The sequence below is a fragment of the Lutra lutra genome, chromosome 7 (assembly GCF_902655055.1).
Source record: "Lutra lutra chromosome 7, mLutLut1.2, whole genome shotgun sequence".
In the NCBI taxonomy this organism is placed as follows: Eukaryota; Metazoa; Chordata; class Mammalia; order Carnivora; family Mustelidae; genus Lutra; species Lutra lutra.
Window position 1 is genome coordinate 95096137 of NC_062284.1, and position 9022 is coordinate 95105158.

A 9022-nucleotide genomic window follows, 5' to 3' on the forward strand; every position below is an offset into this window, starting at 1 on the left:
GGTGTATTCCAAGGTATCTTATGGTTTTGGGTGCAATTGTAAATGGGATTGACTCCTAATTTCTCTTTCTTCTGTCTTGTTGCTATATAGAAATGCAACTGATTTCTGTGCATTGATTTTACATCCTGAGACTTTACTGAATTTCTGTATGAGTTCTAGCAGTTTTGGTCAATTACATTTCATTAAAAGTGGGGGGAAAATACTCAGCTCCATTAACCTCGTGCTTTCCTCTTTCTCCCATCTTTCACATTGTTGCACTAATAATCTCTGGAAAGAGCTACCTCAAAACACTGCTATTATCTTTCAAAAAAATTCTTTCAAATTGGCATTAAAAAGCCAGGAGAGTATATTAATCTGTCAAATTAGATTAAATGGGTTTAGGAATCTGAGGACAATAAAACATCAACATTTACTGTTATTCTAATGCCAACTTTAAATGAGTATATAGAGCCTTCTCTATTATTCTAGTATATGGTCTTGCCTTTTAAATGGCATTCTGTTGTGTGCCATTTCTAACATACAATATCTAGTTAAATCAGATATATGGGTATTTAAACATTATAGATGTACCACATTTGAATAATCTTCAGAAGTATAAAATAGCCTCAGTAAGATTTCTTGTTGCAACAGTGTTGCCCTGACTAAATTCTTCCAATGAGTATAGCATATTTGGATTGGATACAGATTTATATCAATTACAAAGCAATAATTTATACTATTTAGGGATAGCCTTAACTATTGACATTTTGTGTGGGATAATTCTTTACTAGGAAGGCTCTTCTGTGCATAGTAGGATATTTATAGCATCCTTGACTTCTACCCACTGAATACCAGCAGCACTCACCTTCCCCTTTCCAATTGTGACAACCTAAAATGGCTCCAGATCTTGTGAAATATCCCCTTGGGGGGAAAAATGTCCTTCTGTTGAGAAGCACTGGGTTAACACTAGCTGCTATAAGAGATTCCCAAGCACATACAGGTTTAGACACAATAGAAGTCTGTGTCCTCCTAGTATTCCTGGACAGGTACATAGACTGGTGAATCATCTCTCCTTCACAGTCTTTCAGACACACAGGCTAAAGCACACTCAGCCATCTTCAATAAGAGCTTCCAATTTAGTCTCTCTCTTCTTTTCTTTCTTTTCTTTCTTTTTTTTTTTTTTTTCATTTAAACCAGTCAAAGGAGTAGAAGAGCATCAAAGGGGGAGCTTCCATGTCTTAAAAGCTTCGGCCTTGAAATAATGCACATTATTTCAATTTACTTTCCATTCATGATAATAAGTTGCATGGCCACATCTAACTGTAGGGGAGACTGGAAGATTATTATAACCCTGTGCCCAGGAGGAAAAAGAACCATTTTTTGATTAACATTTAGCCATATGCCTTCCTACTCTCCAGTTTTCCATTTGCGTTCTTCATCCAGCACATAAAATACATTCACATCATTTTACAGAGGAGCCAATCCAAACTTTCCTCCATTTACTACATTCAGTTCAAGCTCCAGGATCTCAAGGTTATAGAGAGTCTCCTTTGTTGAGTTCAGAGGTAATTCTTCATGGTTCAATGACCTGTGAACTAAAAGAGACTTTATCTGCCTTACCCACAACCTACAAACTCCTAATGTATAAGTATCCTTTACATCTTAAAAGCTATTGCCTACATATCATTTCACTCCCATTGCATTGGCAGCAACTAGTCACAAGACCAGACCAAACTGTAAGGGAAGTTGGAATATGTAGCTTAACACAAAAAGATAAGGAATTTTATTTTGATGAACAGGTAGCAAAGCATATAATGTAATCTGAAGAATAAGATACAACACTAAAAAATTAGGTCCTCGGTGATATTAAGCACAGGACATGCTAACAATACTCTGGTTCTAAGTGATCAGTCAGTAGTGATAGTTTTCCAAAGAGGCAGGGGTCACTTTCCCTATGGTAGGGGGCTGGCAATACATAGACTTAAAGGTAGGGTATCATTTCCAAATGAAACACAAAACTAAAAAAGTAAAGGAAATGTCTTTTGTGTGAAAAAAGAAATCAGTGGGTTAGGTGGAAAGGCTATAGCTCTGGGACAGGGTGAGAGAGGAGGGGAATGGTTTCCAAGGATCATTCTGGATAGTCTGGAGATTATATTTAAGATAACAATTCTAAACTAGATTTCAATGACTGGTGGGTGAGAAAATGTTAAGCAACAGGTCAAAATTGAGCTGATAAGATTGGACTGCCTCAGGTTAGGTAGGATGAAACTAAAGGGCTGACAAAAGGTAGAGACAAACCCTCATTCTCAGGCCTAGCTGGGCCATTATGGTTTTGTTTGTTTTCTGTATTTGTTCAAATTTATTTATAGATTCTTTGATCTGTAGTTCCTAGAACTTTTGCCAAAGAAAAATTGCTCCAGACAAGGTAAATTAGCAAGGAAGACTTTATTCAATACTGTTGCAGTAAGAGAGAGAGAGAGAGATTGAACTCTACTTTGCTCAAACAAAAGATGGGAAAAGTTTTAGGAACTGGGGTCAGCTAGTGGAAAAGTACTGGAGGACATTAGTGGGGAGGTTGGCCAATGTAATTAGGCCATCTGTGTTTGCTAATCCCTGCTTTTTGAAGTTAGGCTCTTATTCTCCCACAGAGACTGGGAAGATAGGGGCATTATCTTCCTTGACGATTAAATTTCAAAGTGATGGTCCCCAGGTCCTTGAAAAAGACATTCCTGAGATATAAAACTGGCAAGAGGCTATGTAGGAGAAGATTTACATCTCAAAGCGGCAGAGAGAGAATTTACAATTGAAAATTTTCTACAGTAAATGTTCTTTAAAAAGAGAGGTCAGGGGCCTAAAGACAGGAAGAAACCTATCTAATGTTTAGTCAGTCTGAAGGGAACATTAAGGCTATCTGTTGGGTACTAAAATATAAAAGTGGTATATTCAGTGTAGCATGAAGGCAATCACCAACATGTTTTTAAATGTAGTCCTCTAATCAGGCAGTCCAAACGTCCATTAGCCGTTTTGGTGACTCATTTAAATCTATCAATTTAAATGGCTCATATAAATCTTTCACCTAAAATGATCACAGCTCTTGGCTTTTAGGATATAAAGGTAAAACATTTCCTTTGGTTCTACATTTGGTCCCGTCAGATATTTTCAGAGTAAACTTAATTTTTAATAATAATATGTTTTATGTAGTAATCCAAAACTGGAAAGTTTTTGAAATGGAGAAAGCTGAAAGAACAATGTGTAACTTTTCTATTTTTATGAGAACCCCTAGGCCCCAGTTGAGTAATAACTATTTATATAATTATATTAGTATAAGGTCGTGAGTTTCCATTTGTTCATAAGTATTTGATAAATACTTCACCAAAATCAGATGTACTTTGTCAGCACTCTCTTAAATCCTAACAAAGAAGAGAATCCATTAATATGTGTGAGGATTTGCAGAGTAGCTTTCTTTTGGTATTGATTATTAATCCAGCATTTATCTTTATGCATCTTAAAAGTTTCATGAATATTCTCAGCCTATTTTGTGGGTTTCATCTAATTTTTTTTCATACTGTTGCCTTTATGTACTCTTGATTCATTTTTATTATTTCATGAGTGTCCATTTTCTCTCATCTTTCCCCCACAAGTTTCTGTAAGCATTGTTTGGTCAGAATATAATGATTACTTTGCTAAAAATAATGTTATAAGAGAAAGCACTTTTCCTATTGTTTTATTATTCCAAAATTGAATCTTCCCAAATCCTGGATGCATAAATATGTCTTGTATTTCTCCTTTATCATAGAGGTGGTCCTAACCTCCTGTTACCGGTGAAATAATTAATTCCTTATATGATTATTTTGCAGCATTAATGTCTCTCACAATTACTTTGAAAGAATTATTTAGCTCTTTGGCAATTCTAATGCCCTTGACTTTGTAGAATGCCCTTGTCAGTCTCAGTGGGCCCATTTCTTTTCTTTTAGAAGAAAGTTATAATATTCTATTGAGATAATGACCTTAAATTTTGACTTTTAATTAAAAAAGAAGTTAATTTTTACCATAGAATTAATGTAATGATCACTAAGCCTCAATAATTTTTGAAAAAGTTTTTACTTATTAAAAAATACATAGATAAATATTGACATTGTGTTTTGAGACTTTTTAAATCACTATTTAGATTAATTTTCATCTTTAATCCATGAAATACATTGAAATTAAATACAGTTTAAATATTATGCTCTTTTCTGTAAAGATTATGAATCTAAAATAAGTATGGAGTGAATAATTGATCATGTTCTGACCCTTAAAAAAATTTTAGAGACTGATCTGAAGGAGAAAAATTCATTGGCAATTTTTGATATTTGTTAGTAAAAAGATTAGTTAAAATATCCTGTCATTAAGCATTTGAATAATGATGATAATTATGATAAATAAGTGACTTATTTTTATGGAGTTAGTAAAATACATTGCTGGCATAGCAATTAGTTAAATAGTAAAATTAGAGAATTTTCAGAACTAAATGTACACTGAAAATCAAAGATTCAGTGCTTTGTAATCAAGGGAATCACACAGATTCTTTGGTTAGATTAAGGTTACAATTTTATAGAAAATAATGTGTCCATGTATTTAACATTTGTGCTATGGAATAGTCATTATTAAATTAAACTTCTAAGATGTGTGGTAAATTATCATATTGTTGAGGCATGACTTTGGATTTAATTCATTTGAGCCTAACATATTGAATCAAGTCCTTCTGGATAACGAATAATCCTACTTACTCTTCAGTATTTGCATCTCAATGTGGTTATGATGCTCTCTGTTGAATGTATAATACTTTTGTGAAGTTAAAGAAACTACCTATATTCATTTCCTAGGGTTCCCATAGTAAATGATCACAAGTGGAGTGGCTTAAATAACAGAAATATATTCTCTCTCAATTCTAGAAACCAGAAGTTTGAAACCAAGGTTTTAAGAAGGCGTCCTTGCTCCACCTGAAGGCTCTAGGTACGAAATCCTTTCTTCTTCTAGCTTCTGGTGATTGCTAGCAATCTTTGGCATTCCTTAGCTTATAGCCATATCACTCAAATGTCTGCTTTCACCTTCACATGTCCATCTCTCCTCTGCGTGTGTCTGAGACTTCACAAGGCCTTCTTGTAAGGGCACCTGTCATTGGATTGGGGGTCTGGCCTTAATCCAGTATGATCTTATCTTAAACTGATTACATCTCTACAGAACCCTATTCCAATAAGGTCACATTCATAGGTAGTGGGGCTTAGGACTTCAACATATCTTTTGAGGAGAAACAATGCAGCTCACACCACCACTAAACTTTGTTGCTGGGAAAATTCAACTACTACTAAGTAATTCAGCTACTGTGATGCAAACTTAAAAAGTGATGATCCTTCTTATAAAATGGAGGTTTTGAGAAAAGTATAATATTCAGTGTTAATCCATCTTTCACCAAAAGAAAAACATAGAATTGTGGTCCCCTTCCTGGTCACAGGCTTAAGATTATTCTGTAACCAGATTTTGGCTGAAGCTTTATAGCTTTAGTATGTGATTGCAAATGTACATTTCTATTTACCTGAGTTATCTGCACTGCTTTTCTGGATAATATCAAATTAATGAAACCATTGTAAAGTCTTGTGCTGGCTGTTATCTCTTTAAAACTTCTGTTACTCTTGGGGCGCCTGGGTGGCTCAGTGGGTTAAAGCCTCTGCCTTCGGCTCAGGTCATGATCCCAGGGTCCTGGGATCGAGCCCCGCATCGAGCCCCGCATCGGGCTCTCCGCTCGGCAGGGAGCCTGCTTCCCTTCCTCTCTCTCTGCCTGCCTTTCTGCCTACTTGTGATCTCTGTCTGTCAAATAAATAAATAAAATCTTTAAAAAAAAAAAAACTTCTGTTACTCTGGACATCACTTTTATGTTTTGTGACTGACCAGTGATTGCAGTCACTGCACATTAATGAGAGGCTACAGACTGTGCCTATCATCATATTGATCATAGTATTGTTTATCGTCATATTGTTATCGTCATATTGATCGTCATATTGATCATATCGTCATATTGATTATAGTATTGTTTCTCAAAATGTATTTGGGAAACTTTGGGAGGGTTCGTGGAAGGCATGCACTCATTGAGGCTGTTCGTATAGCCATGAGATCTAAATAGTCAAACCTCTATTGCCAGAAAGTATTTCTCCACTGAATGAAGGTAAGGAAAAAAATGAATTTAATAATCACAAGTATTTCCTTTTTGAGAGAATGTCAGTGAACTAAAATAACTCACAGTGACTAAGAACCTAGAATAAAAATAGATGTCAGCCAAACTGTTAAAAGCTTTAATGTGTAATTTCGAAGAACTTGTAAAAATTATAGTTGGATTTTCTTTTCCCAATTAAAGTAAGATGCTTATTTTAGAGAAGTGGCATCTCTGAAAAGATAATGGAGATAGTAGTTCTCTGCTAATTTTAATTATATATATAATGTTATACAGCCGTCTCAAAAGAATTGATCAAATTACCTTTATACTCTGAAGATCGGAAGGATGGATGTTTTTGGTCTCTGTTTCTTCATGCTTTGACCCCAAATTTTCCATTCTATCTCTTTAAGCATCTGGATAAAATAAACACTTCCAGTATAATTTTTCTGGCTTGTCCAGAATTCACCAGTGCTGGACATATCCTAGGAACACAATAAATACCCATTGCATGTTTTCATGAAAGAACAAAAAAAAGATTTTCCAGTTTGTGATTTATGACTAAAAAATAATAAGGAAAATTGGAAAGATCTTATAATAGCATGTTGAAGTGTATGTTTTTTTCTCTTACAGGATCTAAAATGGAGATATGGTGAAATAAAAATTTATATTTTACATATAAACGACTATTCCATTTATCAGTTCATTGGAAAAAACCTGCATATAAGCTTTATAACCTATAGATCAATGTTATTCAAATTGGGTTCCTCAGAACCCCCTGCACTGGAATCATTGGAGGTGTTATTAAAAAGCCAGAATACCAGGCCACACTCCAGACCTCAGTGCAATGTCTAAATTTGCATTTTTAGTAATCTTCAACAATGTGTCTTATGTAACCTTTATTTTAAAACAACTATTTTATTTTATTTTATTTTTGATATCTAGGAAGATGATGTCAAATTTCTAAAGTCATTGTTTTTTGGAAGTAGAGATAATGGAGAATGCCAGAGCCAATATACCTGGGTTGGAGAAATCTAATCTAGTTAGAAACCTTTTCCTTGAAGGTAGCCAAGCAGTTGATATAGCACTGTTCAATATATACCATTCTATAGGCACCATTGGTTCAGGTATAATTCAGTATAAGTCTACAGTTTCTGTGGGAAACTCTAAACTTCAGTCAGACTTGGTAGTGGCAGCTTCAGTAAAAGATGGTAAAATTCTGAGTTAGCCAGGCTTCGATATCAAGGAATTGAAGATTAACCTATTTATTCTGGGAATCACATAGTGGGTAGGGAATGCATAGAGCAGGATCATACCCTTCTTGATTAAGGAAATTTTAAGTAGGTAGAATCTCAGGACTGTGGGTTATTTTCTTACTGGGGGCTTGGCACACCATGTACAGAAACAATGGCAAAAGTCCTGTGGCTCAAAGTCAAATGGAAGTCTATAACTTTGGCAAGTAATTCTCTGTCAATTAGAAATAAGGTATGAAATAGTGAGATCAAGAAACCTAATAATGAAGGTACTGATTTTGTCATACCTGACAGAAATAATGATGGCTCTGGCATTTGTTTGTGTACATTGTAGACATCACTCAAGATTTTTATTTTATATTTTTGAGATTATCACTCCAGATTTTTTAAAAAGAGAGAGAGTGCTGGGGCTGTCACCATTTCCTAAAATATCTGAAGCATGGTTCTCTCAGCAAGCCTTCATTGTGAAACCTAATCTCAAATTTTAACGGAGAGATTTTGAGCTCACTTACATGTTCCGTGAGAGTCAATGTGAACACCTCTGAAATCCTATGGTCCCACACATAGGTCTGTGTAGAAAAACTTATTTTCCTGGTGTTTATAAGCCTTTTATACATTTTCATTATGACAATCTTCAAGGACTTTAAATCCAAAGTAGGAGACCTTTCACCAGTGATATAGAAAGAACTTCTGTGATATGTTTGGAGAATGATGAGCAAAACGAGTTTGCCGGGTATATTTGACCATTTATATTTGTATTTATATTTGTTTTTTATATTTGTAATTCTATTACAGATATTTATACTTATGTTTTGTTTGTTATTTATATTTGTAAATATTTTTATATTTATATTTATATATATTTGTATTTGACCAAGATACTGAATGATCTTCTTTGGGTATAACGAGGGACGGGAGATGAGCATTAAAAGGTCTACAAATTGCACTTGATCTTAGCCAAAAGGCCGAGAAGCGATAAAAGGTCTACAAATTGATGGCCTTGGTTATTCCCAAATTCTACGTTATAACCTTTGTTACCTCAAAAATGTCATTTAAACTTTTATTTTCTTTGCCTTAAGTTCCTTGTCTAAGTAGGAACAAGTAACCTTATGGAATTGTCATGAAGGCTGACTGAGCCATGTGGCTCCTCCCCCAAGGATGATAGTAATTGAGTGAGTGAATGAATTCCTGCCCACTTGACTTAGGTCTAAATAGGTTATCCTCTATCAAATGGGAAGGAATCAATTTATTCATTTACTCACACATTCAATTAACCTATTGAATGATTACTAAGCATAAAGAATTATCTTAGGTCCTGCAGATAAAAGTGAATCAAGTATAGCCCCTATCTTCAACTTGCTTAAAATCTAGTTAAAAAAATAATAACCTGTACTATTTATTTGTTAATAACAGCTTATATTGTTTGAACATTTGATCAAGCCTAAAGACTTACATGAATCATTCAAGAATTCTGGTTAAAAAAATAAATCCCTACCTTAATTAGTGTCTGCATTAGCTAGGGGCTATGAAGGTTAGGAAGTGAAAATTAATATTTAATTTTATATAAGCTTATGCATATAATAAGGAAATATTATTTTAAGTC